Source organism: Calliphora vicina, chromosome 3 (assembly GCF_958450345.1).
Source record: "Calliphora vicina chromosome 3, idCalVici1.1, whole genome shotgun sequence".
Lineage (NCBI taxonomy): Eukaryota > Metazoa > Arthropoda > Insecta > Diptera > Calliphoridae > Calliphora > Calliphora vicina.
This window is the reverse complement of record NC_088782.1, coordinates 58,165,741-58,182,788: the sequence shown is the minus strand read 5'-3', so window position 1 is coordinate 58,182,788 and position 17,048 is coordinate 58,165,741. Positions and strand designations below refer to the sequence as shown.

Sequence of the window (17,048 nt, the reverse complement as noted above, 5' to 3'; positions counted from 1 at the left end):
TTTTTAAATGTAATAAAAATTGTCACTACACCCTTTCCAATTGTACTTCACAAATTTTTAATTGTGTCCTAAAACTTCAATTTGTAATTCAGAAAATTCTAACAGCAATACCAAAAGAAATTTCTGAAATACAAATAGAAAATTCTAAAATACAAATGGCAATTTCTGAAAAGCAATTGGACAATTCTGAATATAATTAAAATAGAGATCATCTAATGATATAAGAGGGGTTTCCCAATTTTCCAGAGCCATTTATCTTCAGCAATTTTTATATTTGTAAAATTGCCGACTTTGACCCACTAATCAAGACATAACAATATATGACAATAAAATGTATCCTGAAAGAGTCATATTTGTCCTTTATTTGTCCATGAAAATGGATTTGCCATGCCGTTCACCTGGCCCTAGTTACAATTTTTCTAAAGCAGCTCTATTTTTGGGTATTTCTTCTAAACATCCGGTTGCTAGAGAATGGAATGGATCTGAAATTACCAATAAAATGCGTATCTTTTGAACGCGGGTTTTGTTTGTAATAACTTATATGTCATTTTGAAGGGTACATAGTTATTGAAACGTGTAAACAACGTTTTTTTTTTTGCTTCGAAAATGTCGAATTTTGTATCCGCATTTGACACTTTATATGCGGAAAGTTTTGCTTTACTTATTGGAGGCATTACTCAACAAAACACAACAAAAGCTTGCAAAATCGTTTAGAGCTACTCAAGGAGCAATTTCAAAACGTTTGCGAGCAGCAGGATTCATCCAAAAGCAGGGGAATTAGGTACCATACGAATTGAAGCCCAGAGACCTTTTGCATGTCCGAAATTATGATTGAAAGCTATAAAATAAACTAATTTTTGCACTGAATGAAGCATAATAGATCGTATGTGAAGTCCGGCCAGCCAGCCGAATCGAAACCAAATGTATTTGTTGGCAGCAAAAGGGTTTAGAGATTTAAACATAAATCTGGCCAGACCATTACAGAGAACCTGTACCAAACTGATTAGTTTGTAGCGAGCATTGGCCGAAAATCTTCCGGAATATGAGGTCAGACATGAAACCGTAATATTCCACCACGACAACGTTCAGCCATATTTTGCAGTACCTGTTAAAAACTATTTTAACAGGTACTGAAAAGTTTAGCCTCACCCGTTTTATAGTCCAGACCTTGCCTCGTCCGAATAATATTTCTCTCTCAACTCAAAATTTTAATTTTTCAGAAATCGAAAATAAATATATACCAATTGAAACATAATCACCCCTATCGGCAATAACATGTGAAATTTTGTTCCCATGAAATATTCATTTCCCTCGAAGGGAAAATTGCTATCGGGAATATCACGATGAACTTTACATTCACAATAGTTGATTTTGTTCGTAACAGCTGTTTATTGTTTACAAAATTCCATCTAAAAATTTCACAACAAGGGGAATTTTTTCACGTGAACAAAGTTGATGATCGAAAAAAGGAAAAGGGAAAATATTTCATGTGAAATATTGATACGATAGGGGTGAATGAAAGACATTAGTGTTTTTTTTAACCACAGTTAACAACAACAGAATACACTGATATGTTTTGTATAGATAAACAATTATATTGTGCATAGTTTAAGCGTAAAATTAATTTTTCGGGTTTACATAACCCGACAAATTAATTTTGAGTTGTGTCACTTTTGAACTGGGTGTGCGATTTGTTGCCAGAAAGATGTGAAAAAGTCATAATGGCCAATACTTTGAATAAATTTATGCAAAGTATTATAGTCATACTCCCAATAATTGGAAATTTCTGAAATACAATTAAAAACTTCTGAAATACAATTGGAAATGGTGTAATTCGTGGAGACTGATCTCTGTCATTATGTTTTACCTAATATCTTAGTCGGTCTCAATAAAAGATATAGATTTAAGGTTGCTCATTGCTTTTCTGGTTATTTTACTGTGGAATCACGTTCTGTAAACAATCAAAATTATAGCGCCTATAAAACGTGAGCCTAACAAGCCTTGTTAATTAAGTATGAGAATGATTTTACAATAGACAATATTTTTTTAGTTGTCCGTATTTCTATATTTCCCAATTTTTAAACCGAAAATTATTACTTTAATGAAGAAACATTAAAAATCAGAAATCAAGTTTAATGTAATGAATTCAATAAAACGAATTTCGACAAATAGTAAATCTTTCAGTACCAAAGACCAGTTAAATAACTAGTTCTGTGTGATTTATTTAGAGTAGAGTGGATTAATTTTTTTCAAATAATTACATTTTCCCAAGACAACACAAACAATTTGGGTTATCATTTGAAAAGGCTTTTGAAGTCACATCTAACGGTTTATATGTGTGTCATGTCCAGCTTGTTCCTTATTATTGGGATATTCCACAATTTGAATGATTTTTCTGTATTTCTTATGAAAATGTTAATTTTTATACCCTTCACCTTCGTGAAAAGGGTATATATAAGTTTGTCATTCCGTTTATAATTTCTACATTTTTCATTTCCGACCCTATAAAGTATATATATATTCTGGATCCTTATAGATAGCGGAGTCGATTAAGCCATGTGCGTCTGTCTGTCTGTTGAAATCAACTTTCCGAAGCCCCCAAATAACTTACATACACAATTCATACACCAATATCTCCGGAATGCTTCCGGCTCGGTAGCTATTTAAAATCGAGAATATAAGGAAAAAACCAGGACAACCTCTATTTTTTACCTATTTTTTTACCTGTATCTGGATTACTAAGTCATTAATATAGACAATATGGATTTCTAATGATAGATATTTCAAAGACATTTGCAATGACGTATATAAGACCATAATAAGTTGAACCTACAATAGGTCAAAATCGGAAAAAATATTTTTTAACCCGAATTTTTTTTTCGCTAAATATTAAAAAAACCAATAAAAAAATTTTAAATTAAAAAAATTAAAAAAAAATCTATTCTAAAATTTTTTTTTAATTAAATTAAAAAACATCTTTGGAAAAAAAATTAATTTTGTTTACCTAAAAATATTTAAATTTTTTATTTTGAAGTATAATTTGGTGAAGGGTACATAAGATTCGGCACAGCCGAATATAGCTCTCTTACTTATTTTTAATTGATTTCGAATATTTATAATTAACTTGATTGAAGAAGTGAATCCATAATTATATATAGGATTTTTAGAATATCGTAACGAATTATGTACCGGTTCCCTTCGCTTTAGGGAATGTATATGAATATTATAGAGGAGAGATTTAGTTTTTAGAAAATTCAACCAATAATAATAATAATTGAATACAGGTTTAATTATAGGTTAACAATACCATGGAAACTTTTTCAAATACATATTCAATTAATACGTCAAAATAAAAAAAAAATAATATTCTTAAGAAATTTTTAGTTTTTTTTAGTATTTCATTAATATTTTTTTGCTTATATTAACAAAATATCATAATTAATTAAATTCGGAAAATGGAAAACAAACCAAAAAGTTATTATTGTTATGTTATTGACAAAACATTGGAAACTAAGCTTTAATTTTTGCAAAAATTGTCTGGATACTTTACTAATTCAATATTTCGATGAATAGCCCTTGATTTTTATTACGGTTTCACAGCGATGATCATCTTCTTTTAAATATTTTGCAATTCCCTTATAACCACATCCGATAAAACTTCCTTCGTGGTATAATTTTGAGTCCGTATTTAGCGATCTACAATTTCCCATAGGATTTATGCATATGGGATTAAGATCAGGCGATTGGGCAGGCCACTTCACAATACGTACTTAATTGGATTGTAACCCTAGAGGTGTGTTTGGAGTCATTTTCGTACTGGAATATCATTAAGACATGACCCTATAAGACAACCAATTTTTTCTTAAAGCGTCCTATTCGCCCTTTATCTATCCATGAAAATGGATTTGCGATACCTTTTTCCTGGCCCTAGTTAGAATTTTTCTAAAACAGCTCTATTTTTGGGTATTATTCTACCTATCCGACGTTAATGCAAAATTGAGCTGAATAGACATTTAACCACTCTTAAAATTATTAATTGCATTTTTATTATTATAGTAATTATAAAAAATTTCCATACCACTTTTAACACCTCTTGTATACACGAATATTTACATACGGATATAAATGCATACATGTGTATTAGGGTGGATCGATTTGTATGGATGGAAAATTAAAAATAAAAAAGAATTCTAAGCAATTTTGCTTTAGAAACCAGAGCTGTAAATGAATCATTCTTTTTTGATTTTAATTCGTTACGAATTAGCTAAATTTTTAATTAATTCTTTTCACAACAAAAAAGAATTGAATGAAATTTGAATCAATTCAAACGAATTAGGCAGAATTGAATTTCAATTCATTTCCAAAATTTCATTTTTCCAATTTTTATAGGATTTTCGCCCATACCAAATAATTCAATTCCTATTCTGCCGCTACCTGACAATTCCAGTAAATCATGGGAATTTCAAATCTAAGAATTTTTTGTCTTTGGATTATATTAGGTGATATACAAAACGAGAGTAATGCTTGCTGTCTTTCAACATAAAAAATAGTTGAATAACAAAACAGCAGTGATTCTTACTATAGATTTACTTCCAAAATCAATTCAAATTTCAATCTATTCAAATGAGTTGGAAATAAATTTGCTAATTATTTTTTCCAATTCAATTCTAATGAATTGCAATTCACTTTGACAAATTCATTTGAATTGGAAACGAATTGCAATTCATTTGAAAAATGCATTTGAATTGAAAATGAATTGCAATTCATTTTTACCAAATTCATTTGAATTGACTCAAATTTCATTAAATTTATTTTTTTGTGTAAATGATTCGCGAATTAATTCATTTACATAAGTCCAAAATAGATTTTTTGCGGAAATTCAAAAATGTGAAACAGGATAATAAGTCTGGACTTTTTTTCTTTCATTTACCAAATTTCCAAATTTCGATTAACCTTTTTCACACTTCAGAAGAAAAACTTTTGTATTTTTATACCCACCATTTCTCATTCCCAAAATATTTGTCACAGACACACATAAGTACATACAGTGAGCCTCAGAAGTGAGTATACACCAAAAATTATTTGATTTTTTTAAGATAATGAAAATCCGAAAATTTATTCATCAATTAAAAATTTAAAGTTTCGGTTTGTTGGAGATTGGGTTGAATAATAGATTCGTTTGAGAAAAAAAAAGATTTAAGTCGGCTATAATGATTTTCATGATCTTAAAAAAATCAAGAAATTCGCTGGTATTTACTCACTTTTGATGCTGTGTGTATATTCTGGATTCTCTTTATATTCTAAGAAGATCTATATATGGCCGTGCGTCTATCTGTCTGTTGAAAACAGCTAACTGGCTGGAATTTTCCACAAATACTCTCTGTTGATAAGGTTTATTGAAAATGGGGCAATTCGATCCATGCTTTCACCTAGACCCCATACAAATATCCCCCAGGAATACTGTTTGAGCAGTCATTAATATGTTGATTATGGACAATCCTGATAAAATTTTACAAAAATTAGTTCTTAGTACTCTGAAATTTTACTGTAAAGTATGGAGAAAATAGGGCAACATATTTTTTAATTATATTTAAGACTTATGGTTTCTAGGCCAAAGTTGCTTAAAATATTAAAATTTCCCCAAGCCCCCTGCTATTTCTTAACAAAAAAAAATCGACCCACCCTAATGCGTATATATATGAACCACAAGGTAACAACAACAACAATTTAAACATTCGTTTTTAAAGGATACTTCCTTTTTGGCAAACCAACGGGTTAATTAAAAATTTAACAATATTGTGCGTGTTTTCAACTTTACTCACGTTTTGACACATGCATAATATGATTATTTGACACGTGACATAATAACATAATGGAAATTGCACTCCTCAATCCTCACTGCCCCTCCGCGGCAGGGGCTTATTCAAGGACAACTGCTGCACTAATGCACACGCACAAATGACCCACTTTTTAATTGCCGGGTGTGAAAAGCCGCTGGTAACTTTATAAAGGTGTAAATTAATTAATTCATATTTATTTTCTTTGCAATTGTTGTATTTAATAATAAGTGTGTAATACATTATGTAAATAAAGAAAAATTGTAAAAGAACGTGTTATGTAAAAGAAAGTAGAACCTGCGGTTACTTTCAACTCTTAGTTTACTTTTTTGAAGAACTTTTACTTGCATTCGTACACTTTAAGTTGCTTAGATTTACACTCATTTAGTGCTTAGTTGTTTACAGGGGGTTCTATGAAGAGGTGTTTTCTTAAATTCTATGAAAAACTCTCAGAAAAGTTAAACATTTTATGTTTTTGTTAAAACTTTGCCCCAAATTGACAAACTTAATTAAATATGTTTTTATTAAAGAGCTAAAGTTTTAATGGTATATTTCAATTCAAACTATGTAATTGAGTTATGCATTCTTGTTTTCAATTTATCATTCTTCAAACTTCAACCAAAACCCAAAATTAAAAAATTACCCATTTGCTAGTACATCTGTTTCTACACTTGACAAAGTTTAAAGTAAAACGCACAAAAAAAAAGTAGAAAACTGAAAATGTTAATACTTAATGTAATTCCATTTTGTCAGCTAACTGCTGGCAAGCAGCACGTGGAAGAAAACCTTAAACCAAAATCCCTTACAAAACGCATCGTAATTTCACTTTAGCGACTTTAAAAACTTGTAACTTTTTTTGCGCTAAAAAAAACTTGATTTTTGTAACAAAGTGGAAATGAGAAAAATATACTAGAATTTAAATCAAGCAAGAAAAAAAGAAAAGAAAACATGAAACTATACTTCTTAATCAGCTTAGTAGAAATTAATACACACACACTTTTCTTCATAATTATAAAATCAATCCTTATATTTCAGTTAAAATGTATATTAGGGTGGTTTTACTGCTGCACAGTAGAGTATTCGAGTTAAAGATTTGTAGAAGGATCTTTTGATCTTAAAAGCCTTCTAGACCTTGCTTGCGTGTTCTAATCATGTCTTTCAAAATTTCTCCTTGGCCGAGATTTTTTACAATATTAGACACAATATACTTAGCTGTGCCAAATCTTGTATACCCATCAATATTCACCCATACTTAAAATATAATTTCAGAGTACTTAGAATTAATTTGTGTAAAATTATATTAGGATTGACTACTCAAACAGTATTCCGGGGGGATATTTGTATGGGACTATGTGAAATCATGGAACGTTATGACCTATTTTCAATACCAAAGGAACCTTATCAACAGAAAGTATTCGTTTGGGCCCTATCAACAGACAGACGGACGGACATAGCTAAATTGTCATATAATCTTATGAGGACCCAGAATACACACAGTTACTAAAGTATACGTACTATTGACTTTTTGGGCTTTTTTAAAAATCTTTATATTTAAAAATACAAGGCCTGACTGATGAGTCAGTGAATGAGTGAGTGAATGAAAGAGTCAGGCCTTGTATTTTTAAATATATAGATTTTTAAAAAAAAGTCCAAAAAGTCGATCGTACGTATACTTTAGTAACTGTGTGTATATATAAAAATATGGCTCTGCGACAAATATTTTCAGGTGTTACAAATGGAATGACAAAAAAACTTAAACCTATCTTTTTTGATGGTAGTATAAAAACGGATACAACGTTTGATTTTTTGTAATTGCAGGATTTGCTTTCCAAAAGCATATATTATCAAATTTACATTTTCTATCCAACAAAAATCATTATGATATGTTAACGAACAAACCTTTTATTGACTCTGGAGCATAATTCGGTCTGAATTTGAGTTATAACATGGGTTATGTTCGCTTTGAGGGCCGCTGTGGTTTGTGGGGTATTCGCATAGACCTGCGACTTAAGAAAACCCCACAAGATATAGTCACGATTTCAGTGGCCATTTCACATCATCTCCACATGAGATAAGCATGCGATAAAATTGCTCGTACAGAATGTCCAATGTGGTATGAGTTGTGTGGCATAAAGTACCGTAATGTTGAAACCATAGGTTGGTGATGCCCAAAATCCACACTTTTCGCGATGCATTGGACGCTCTTGGATCACATGTGAATTGGTATCGTCCCAAATTCGACAATTTTGTTTGTTGACGTACCCATTCATCCAGAAAAACCATTTTGATAAAACAATTTTATCATTTGCACGTGTTGTTGACCGCTATATCCGTTAATTTTAATTTGGCAAAAACATACTGAATAAATAATATATTGCCATTCAAAATAATAATACCCTCAGATTGTCTAATGACATGAAAAATTGCAATAATATTTTAATACTTGGAAACCGACGATCTAGTTCACAGTTCCTTTCGGCATTTCAATTAGCACTCCTTTGAATTTAAATTTAATTTAAAAATGATTAAGAATGATTAAGTACAATATAAAAGCATATTTTTCAAAAAATGTATGTATAAAAGTATTGCTTGTACATCCTTTTTCATAAATCCATAATTAAATTAATGAATTAGGGCTCCTAATTACCCGGTCTTTTACTATTCCACGAAATAATAAACAAGTCTGTTCATTTCCGGGAAGATTTTAATACTAAAGTAAATCAAAAACCAGTAAAATTTTTGAAATCAGCTACTTTCACTGACTTTTGCTTGTGTTTTCAAAGTAGTATGGAATATTTTAGTTTTTTCTAATGTTGGTCAACGTCTGATCAGCATTGTCACACTCGTAGTTTTAATCGGTCAACATTCAATGTCTTCACTTTAATGAAATCTGAAAAAGGGCGTAATTCGTTTCAAATGAAACTATTATTTTCCAAGGTTTGCTACCGATTCAAAACTGTAAAAAGATTACGGTAACGGTATTTTAATGATAATGGTAATTTCATTCTGAATTGAAAATTTCAAAAATTAAAACAATTTAGATATGGTATTTTATTATATCTATAGATATATAAATGAAATGGTCCATGTATGTAATGCCATCACGTGAGAACGGCTGGAGCGATTTGGCTGATTTTTTTATTTGATACGAATTTTCAGGAGATGGTTTGTAAAGAAAAAAAATTCAAAAATTCCGGGTAAAACTCGGAAATTTGTTTGAGTCCAGTAATAAAAAAAGCCTACTTTAGGGGGTACAGTACAAATTTAGATATTTTATTTACAAATAAATAAGAACAGGCAGATGTATGTGGGTTGGAGAAACTTGAAGAACTAACATTAGTAAATAGCTACCGGGCCAACTAGTTTGAAATAAAAAAGTATATTTTTAAAACTTACTGTAACGTGTAGATAGCTAGGCGTACAAGGTATTAAAAATATAGAAGGCGGCTTTTTTTAGTCTCTTTTGATCAAATGTATATGTATGATATGTTCCAAGGTTTTCTACCGATTCAAGCTAGAGCTAATTTATCGCTATCAATAACGACACCGCTATCAATAACGATCACGAATATATATACTTATGGTATAAAGAAAGGTATGCTATTTTATGACGTAACAGTAATTTAAGTTATTTCGGTAACGGTAGCTTAGCGATAACGACAGTCTAGCTGACACGGTATTTTATATATCGTTTATATGTCGATTCTGTTAGTTATATTGAAAATAATTTAGTCTCAAAACTATTTTTTTTAATTTTCATTTTCAAATCTCAAAAATAGCTGCAAACAAATTTAACTCTTCTTGAATATTTTATATTAATTCCTAAAGAAAACAAGTTGTCCATATTAACATGCATTTGAAAACATTCTAAAGCCTATAAAATAAATATAATCGCTATTCATTTGCATTTAAAGATAAACATTCACTTGTTTTTTTTACAACATAATCATGATTTTCATTTTAGTCTCATAATTTCTCTTTTAATTCTTTTCATTTCTATAATCTTTGCAACAATTTTAATTGTATAAAAAAAGCGTTTGTTTTATGAGGTTTTACGTTTTTTATCTTTATGTGAATAACAAATGCAGTGAGTGTTGATCTTTTCAAACTTTACAGTTCCGTTTCCGAGTTGGTTTACAGTTATATGAGTATAATGAATGCATGTGTTTGTTGTATTATGTGGATTTTCCATGAATGCTCATAATTCCACTCTCGTATTCTTTAACAGACGGCAGGCATCGTTTTGTTTTGAAATAGAGACAGACAATGTTGGTAAAAGATTTTATTTTTCAGGCAAACAAGTTTGTTTGCCCAAAAGCTTTTCATGGGTAAAAAATCTCTATTAATGCCAAATGAAAACATCCATTCATTCATTTATACATTCGTTCATTTATTCATTCATCTACTGCTTGGTTTCCATTAGCTAAAAGAAAATAGCGTGTTTTCTTTTTGTGCCAACATAAAAGCAAATACACTGCTGGGGACATAAATACTCAGTCTTATTCAAATACAAAAACATGTCCTGCCTATTTTTCGTATCTATGGCAGCAAGTTTGTCGCAAGAAATAATTGTATTATACTATTCGAATAGATTTTTGAGAAGATTTTAACGTAGCTAATATTTGTCAAGGGACATCCCCTTAATTGTCTTTAATTTGATCATGTTTTGGGAATGTGTTAATGATTACAAGTATCCCAGCAGTTCTATCCCGAACTAGTGATTTTTCCTATCATTTAGGGTGACAACTATATTCATAACTAGATACCAGAATAGATAATTTAACACGGGCATATCCTAAGTAGGGAGTTCTTTGATTATTTTGGATTGTGATGAGACTCTCTGATAGCTGGTCCAATGTGGTAACGCATTGGATTCACATACCGGCTACAAAGAGTCAGTAGTGTTACTAGCTACCTAACTGGTTACTGGAGCGAAATGACCTCAAATATTCAGTTAAAAAGACATCTCATAAACAATACAATAACCCTGTAAACAAACCTTCCTCCTACAGCTCTCCAACAGATTACTTGTGGCGGGTAAAACAACTACTAAAGTGCAGTACAAAATAAACGTTTAAAGTGACTACACTCTAGGTTACTTAGAACCACTAAAGTTACAATTGACTTCACCCTAGGTTACATGGGAAAGCACAAAGAAAATAAATCAGTTTTTACGAATTACTAACAAAAAAGTGCAGTACAAACTAAACGTTTAAAGCGACTACACTCTAGATTACTTAGAGACAGTTAGGCGACAATTGTCTTCACGCTAGATTACCAGGGATGTAAAAGTAACCAATTGACCTCTATCTGCACTACTAAGAGCACATAAGTGAAAAATGACCCAAAATATATAAATTGGAGTCAGATTTTACTGACAATTACTGTCTATACGGAATACAATGACCACTTGCTTAACTGCTGGGATGTTTGCATATATTTGCGCCTTTTAATTCCTCAACACATGTTTCACACTTATGGTGATGGTGTGAGCAAGAATTTCTGTACAACATTTCCATGTACAATGTACAAGAATGCATATTTAAGTGTTTTCATTCCTTCAGTTGTTTGTTTGTTTTATTTGCATTTTATTTATTGTAATTTTTTTCATTCTTTAATTTCCGTGCGGTATTCTGTCACAGACCAAATTATTTAACCACTATTTTTTCCTGATTTTTATTCCAACCACGAAAATACCAAATAAAGAACACATATTCTGAAAATTAAACAAGTAGCCTTGTGCATTAATGTTAAATACTGATACAAATTCAATTACATTTTAAATTGTAGAATTTTTAATGAGAAACGAGAAAGAATATTCGGTGAATCTTTTAACCATTACCACCAGAGTTAACTATTCATACAGACGGCATAACGAACTCAAAAGTTCGTAAATGTTGATCTTTAAATTGGGTTTTGTAGAAGCGACTTTTCGCCACTTGTGTCATTTGCCTTTAATTGTTTAAACGATTTTTAGTATAAAATGCGTAACATGCTACACAAACAAATTATTTTATGAGGACTCACATTGCCAAGCCAACCTAAACACATTGTCAGTTATGCCATTGTAACGCAATAAAATTGTTTTTTTTTTAAGTCCAGCGTTGAATTTTCTATTATACGTGTCCGAAAATCAATTATAGGATCTATCTTTTATTTAGTTTGCTGTGTATTTTTAATCAAACAATGATTAAAAATAAAAAAATATATTCGGCTGCACCAAATCTTATATACCCTTAAACAAAGTATACTTTAATACAATGGTTCAAAATTCCCGATTTTTACCCATTGTAATTCGGAACTACTATATCGTTTGGATTACTAAGTCATTAATCTATCCATATTGTATAGATTAATGACTTAGTAATCCAGATATAGATCAAAAATAGGTAAACAAATTTAATTGTCGTGGTTTTTTGCTTATATTTTATATAGCAACCGAACCATGTAAGTTTGGGGGCTTCGGAAAGTTGATTTCAACATACAGACTGACATGGCTATATCAACTCCGCTCTCTATAACCATCCAGAAAAACAATTATTTCCATTTTTCTTGTTTTTATATATCGGTTTTAGGTGTGGAAATTTCTCTTTTTCACCCCATAGATCAGCACCTGCCCTTATCACTTATGATGAAGGGTATAATTAGAAGTTTAGACTACGCTATTCATAGTCTTCTATACATTAGTAATGTTCTGTGATATAACAATGAACCAATAGATCTATGCGTTTTTGATTTTACTCAGGCAACCACCGTAACCTAAAAAAATGGTAGTACAATAAACAGCTTTCAGCCTGAAAACCCTTTCACGGTAAATAACAGCAACCCAAACGACTATATATGATGTAATAAAATTGACAAATTTTTTCATATACATATATTTAATAAATTTCTATACCAAATTTTTTAGCCTTTTGGAAAAGGGAAAACATTTTTTTTTGATAGATATCGAACTCGCATCCCACTAAGCTACCAAATAGGTCCTCAAGGAAAATATCTAAGCTTTATTTTAAGAAAAAAAAGGCCCATTTTGAAAAAAAGTCAAAAATGTTTTTGATTTCGGAAAAAAAATATTCAAAATTTTTTATTTTTTTTTTAAATATTTTTTTCGAAAGATTGAAGAAATAGCTATCTAAACTATTTGGGACACATTTTGCTAAGAACAATAGGTAATAAGTAGGGGGCGGATTTATATGCAAATGCATGTTTTTTCTCGAACGCCCAAATACAATGTAGACTAATTATCTATCCGAATCGCACATTTTGCTGCAAAATGGCATCGATTTGTTAGTGCATATTTTTGCATATTTTATTGATAATGCATATTTTGTTATATTTTACTTCAAAATGCATATTTATATGCATATTATGCCAATTTTTAATAAAAATATAATTTTTTGTCGTTAATGGGCAATACATTGTTTCGACAAATATTTTTTTGTCGAATTTGTTATAGAAATAGCAGTAAATTTTATCGACTAACTTAGTTCGACATCGAAAAACTAGCATTAAGTTCTTCATTTCTCTATCAGTAATTGAAAATTATCATTTCAAAAAAGTTTAGTTTAACCGCTCCTGACAGTCATTTTTCTAAGCCGTTCTATGAGACTGTCGTAAACTAGTGATTTTGGATAACTTAGAGACAAATGCACTACACAATTAACGTTTAAAGTCCCTACACTATTGATTACATAGAGACACTTAAGTGACAATGTTGTTTATGATAGATTACATGGGATGTATAAAGTAACCAATTGACTTCTCTCTGCATTACAAGTAGCACGTCAAATGACCCAAAATATATAAATTGAATTCAGCCAAGTGATCAGATATTATTAACAATTTCCGCCTATAAGGGATACATTTACGAACTGCTTAATTGCTGGGTTATTACGAGATAAAAATTAAGGTTGGATGCTACTTTACAGCACGATCAAAATATTGATGATTTTAAAAGGAAAGTCACAATATAGAACCTCTATGGCTTTAAACAAGTATTCATACCAAGATATTACATCGTTTTTTCAGAAGAAAAGTTATGTCAAAAATAGTTTTAGAACTTTAATTGTTTAATTCCTGGTATAATTTAAAGAGTTCTAACTGCTGGCACAAAAATATAAGTGCATATTTTTTAAATTTTTAGGTCATATTTTGATTTTTTTGAAGCATATTTTAGGCGCATATTTTCCAATAATAAATGCATGAAAATCCGCCCCCTAGTAATAAGTTACATGGATGAGAAAAATCACATGTTTGGCCAAAATGTCAAATTTTGACCCCCGAGAGTTCTTGACCGATCTTGTTGAAAAATTGTGTCTGAGTTACTATCCAATAGAACTAACCTGGGTGCAAATTTCATCCCGATCAGAAGACATCGACTTCAAAAGTTGGTTCACTTGACATGAAATGCCCCATATATATAAATATATACCAATATTTCAATGTTTAATGAATTTGTTCAAATATTTAATAAATTCACATAAGATCTCTTACGCTTCGGGTTATCGCAATGAATCCATTTTTCATCGCAAGTAATGATTCGGTGCAAATTTATTTTCTTCTATAGCATTCAAGCATCACTTCGGACATGAAAAATCGTCTTTCAAGGTCTCTCGGCTTCAATTTGTATGGTACCCAATTCCCCTGCTTTTGAAATAGCTGCTTCAGTAGCACCCAATGATTTTGCAAAATCTTGTTGAGTTTTACAGCAGTCTTCATTGAGTAATCTCTCCAATTCTTGAACCGAACAAATTTCTTATTGAAACCGATGGAACACACTCACCATAAGCTTTGGTGAGCACCATGAGTGGCAAGGGTATATATAAGTTTGTCATTCCGTTTGTAATTTCTACTTTTTTCATGTGCGAACCCACAAAGCATATATGTATATTCTGGATCGTTATAGATAGCGGTATGTTGAAATCAACTTTCCGAAGCCCCCAAATAACTTACATACAAGATTCATATATCAATATCTCCGAAATTCTTCGGATGGGTTGCTATTTAAAATCGGTCCACAAATGGCTCAGATATAAGGAAAAAACCAGGACAACCTCGATTTTTTACCTATTTTTGACCCATATCTGAATTACTAAATCATTAATATAGACAATATGAATATCTAATGATAGATATTTCAAAGACCTTTGTAACGACATACATAAGACCATAGTAAGTTGGACCTACAATGGGTCAAAATCGGAAAAAACAATTTTTAACCCGAATTTTTTTTTACCAAATATTAAAAAAAAAATTAAAAATTAAAATTTTTTTTTTTTAAATTAAAAAAAATAATTTTTAAATTTTAAAATTAAAAAAGAAAAAAATTTAAATTTTGTTTACCTAAAAATATTTAAAATTCTTATTTTAAAGTATAATTTGGTGAAGTATATATAAGATTCGGCACAGCCGAATATAGCTCTCTTGCTTGTTATGAATTAAAGGAGTAAAGCTAAATTTCCAGCATTTGACTCTTTGTTGACACAAAATTCGACAATTTTAATGTTCAATAAGCAGATTTTATTGAACAATTTTAATGTTCAATAAGCAGATTGTAAATCCCGCATTTTGAAGTCATACACCCAATATTATAAAATAAAAATTTTGAAGGAAGCGTTCTTCATTGAATTATGAGTATTTATTTTTGAACTTGATTCAAAACATAAAAATAGGTCTTCAGGAAATTTCACAGTTAATTAAATGCTAGAATACAATTAGAAAAATATTGTTTATGAATCTTATAGGATAATCTTTATCTATATAAGTCTTCTGCACGTGTGTTAGTAACTGAACTCTTCCTTAACGACTGGGCCGATTTCGATGAAATGTGTGTATGGGCGTGACACCTCCCATACGATGTAAACATTTATTAATAGCTACTGACCGAAGCCGCAACGGTTAGCTAGTAAGTAGTATATTTTCGAGTTCAAAATTTTGTATTTTTCTTGTCGGTTTTCGGTTTTGAGTTACGAAAAATCTCGTTTTCAGTGTCGGTTAAAACCGAACATAAATCTCTAAAAATTTAAATAATCGTTTTCGAATATGGTGGCGTTTTACGAATATAGTTATAATTTTTAATATTTAAAGCAATTTTCTTAACTTTTAGCCCATTGTGATGTACGTAATTAAGTAAATCTTGTTAATAATTCATTTTCAAAAATTTCTTTACAACTTTTGTTTTATTTTGTCTTTCTAATACAATTTCTTTTAAAAAATATGAATAATATTTTATACTTATTTGTTTTATAATTTTTTTCGTTTTTATTTTTTACAAGTTTTGTGTGTGCCATTTAAATATTAAATTCCTTCATCCAGCAGCATGTTTTTAAGATGGAATGACAAATTTTATGTCATAAAACGCAGATGCTGCGATACACTTACTTACAGATACTCACAGTATGATACACTCAACACATTTGATTTAGAGATTTCATGTTTTGAAACATAATAACGAATTTATTTAAATATATTTGTCATACTTTTTTCTATTACGAATTACAAATCACACAAACATTTGTCAATGTTTTACAAAACGAAAAAATATAAAAATACACGAAAATATACTAAAACTAAAGTTCAGTTGTTTGGAATCGAGCACACACAGCCACTGATATGTTAGGCAGGCAGGCAGGAAGCCAGGAGACCTTGACAATTTTATTCACTCAACTAAATACAAGTTGCACAGATATATTTTTAACAGCTATTTGAAAACTTATTGGAAATTTTACAGTCCAAGGACTTTTTACAGACTTGGATACATTTGCAGTTGTTTTTTTATTTTATTTTAATATTTTTTTTGAACTTTTTCAAACTTCTTTGATTTTATAACTTTTATTTGTTAGTTATTTTGATGTTAAACTCTTTTTGAATATTTCTTTTAATATAAAAAAAGCACTTGTTATTATTTTCTGTATAAATTACCGTTAAATTGTGTAATTATTATTATTTTGGAAGTTTTAACGTAGTTTATGAGTTTCTTGTTACTTTTTCTTGAAATTTAAACCGGAATTCCAAAGCAAAGTAAAACAATACTACTGGAAGTTGTTTAAAAAACGTCTTTTAACGCGAAAATCAGAAAGTTAACTGAAAATAAAATAAAATATTTTCTTTTAATTTTTTTAAAATTATAGAGTGTGCTTAAACATGTGTGCTTTTTTATATTAAAACAACTAAAAACTAAAAAAAAAACATGAAGAAATAATAAAAAACAAG

General features: G+C 30.0%; 1 protein-coding gene across 3 annotated transcripts in view; it reads left to right on the top strand.

The window, feature by feature from the left end:
* MCU (mitochondrial calcium uniporter) overlaps positions 1-17,048 on the top strand; it is a 311,390-nt gene that overhangs the window by 275,534 nt on the left and 18,808 nt on the right. The window lies entirely within an intron of this gene.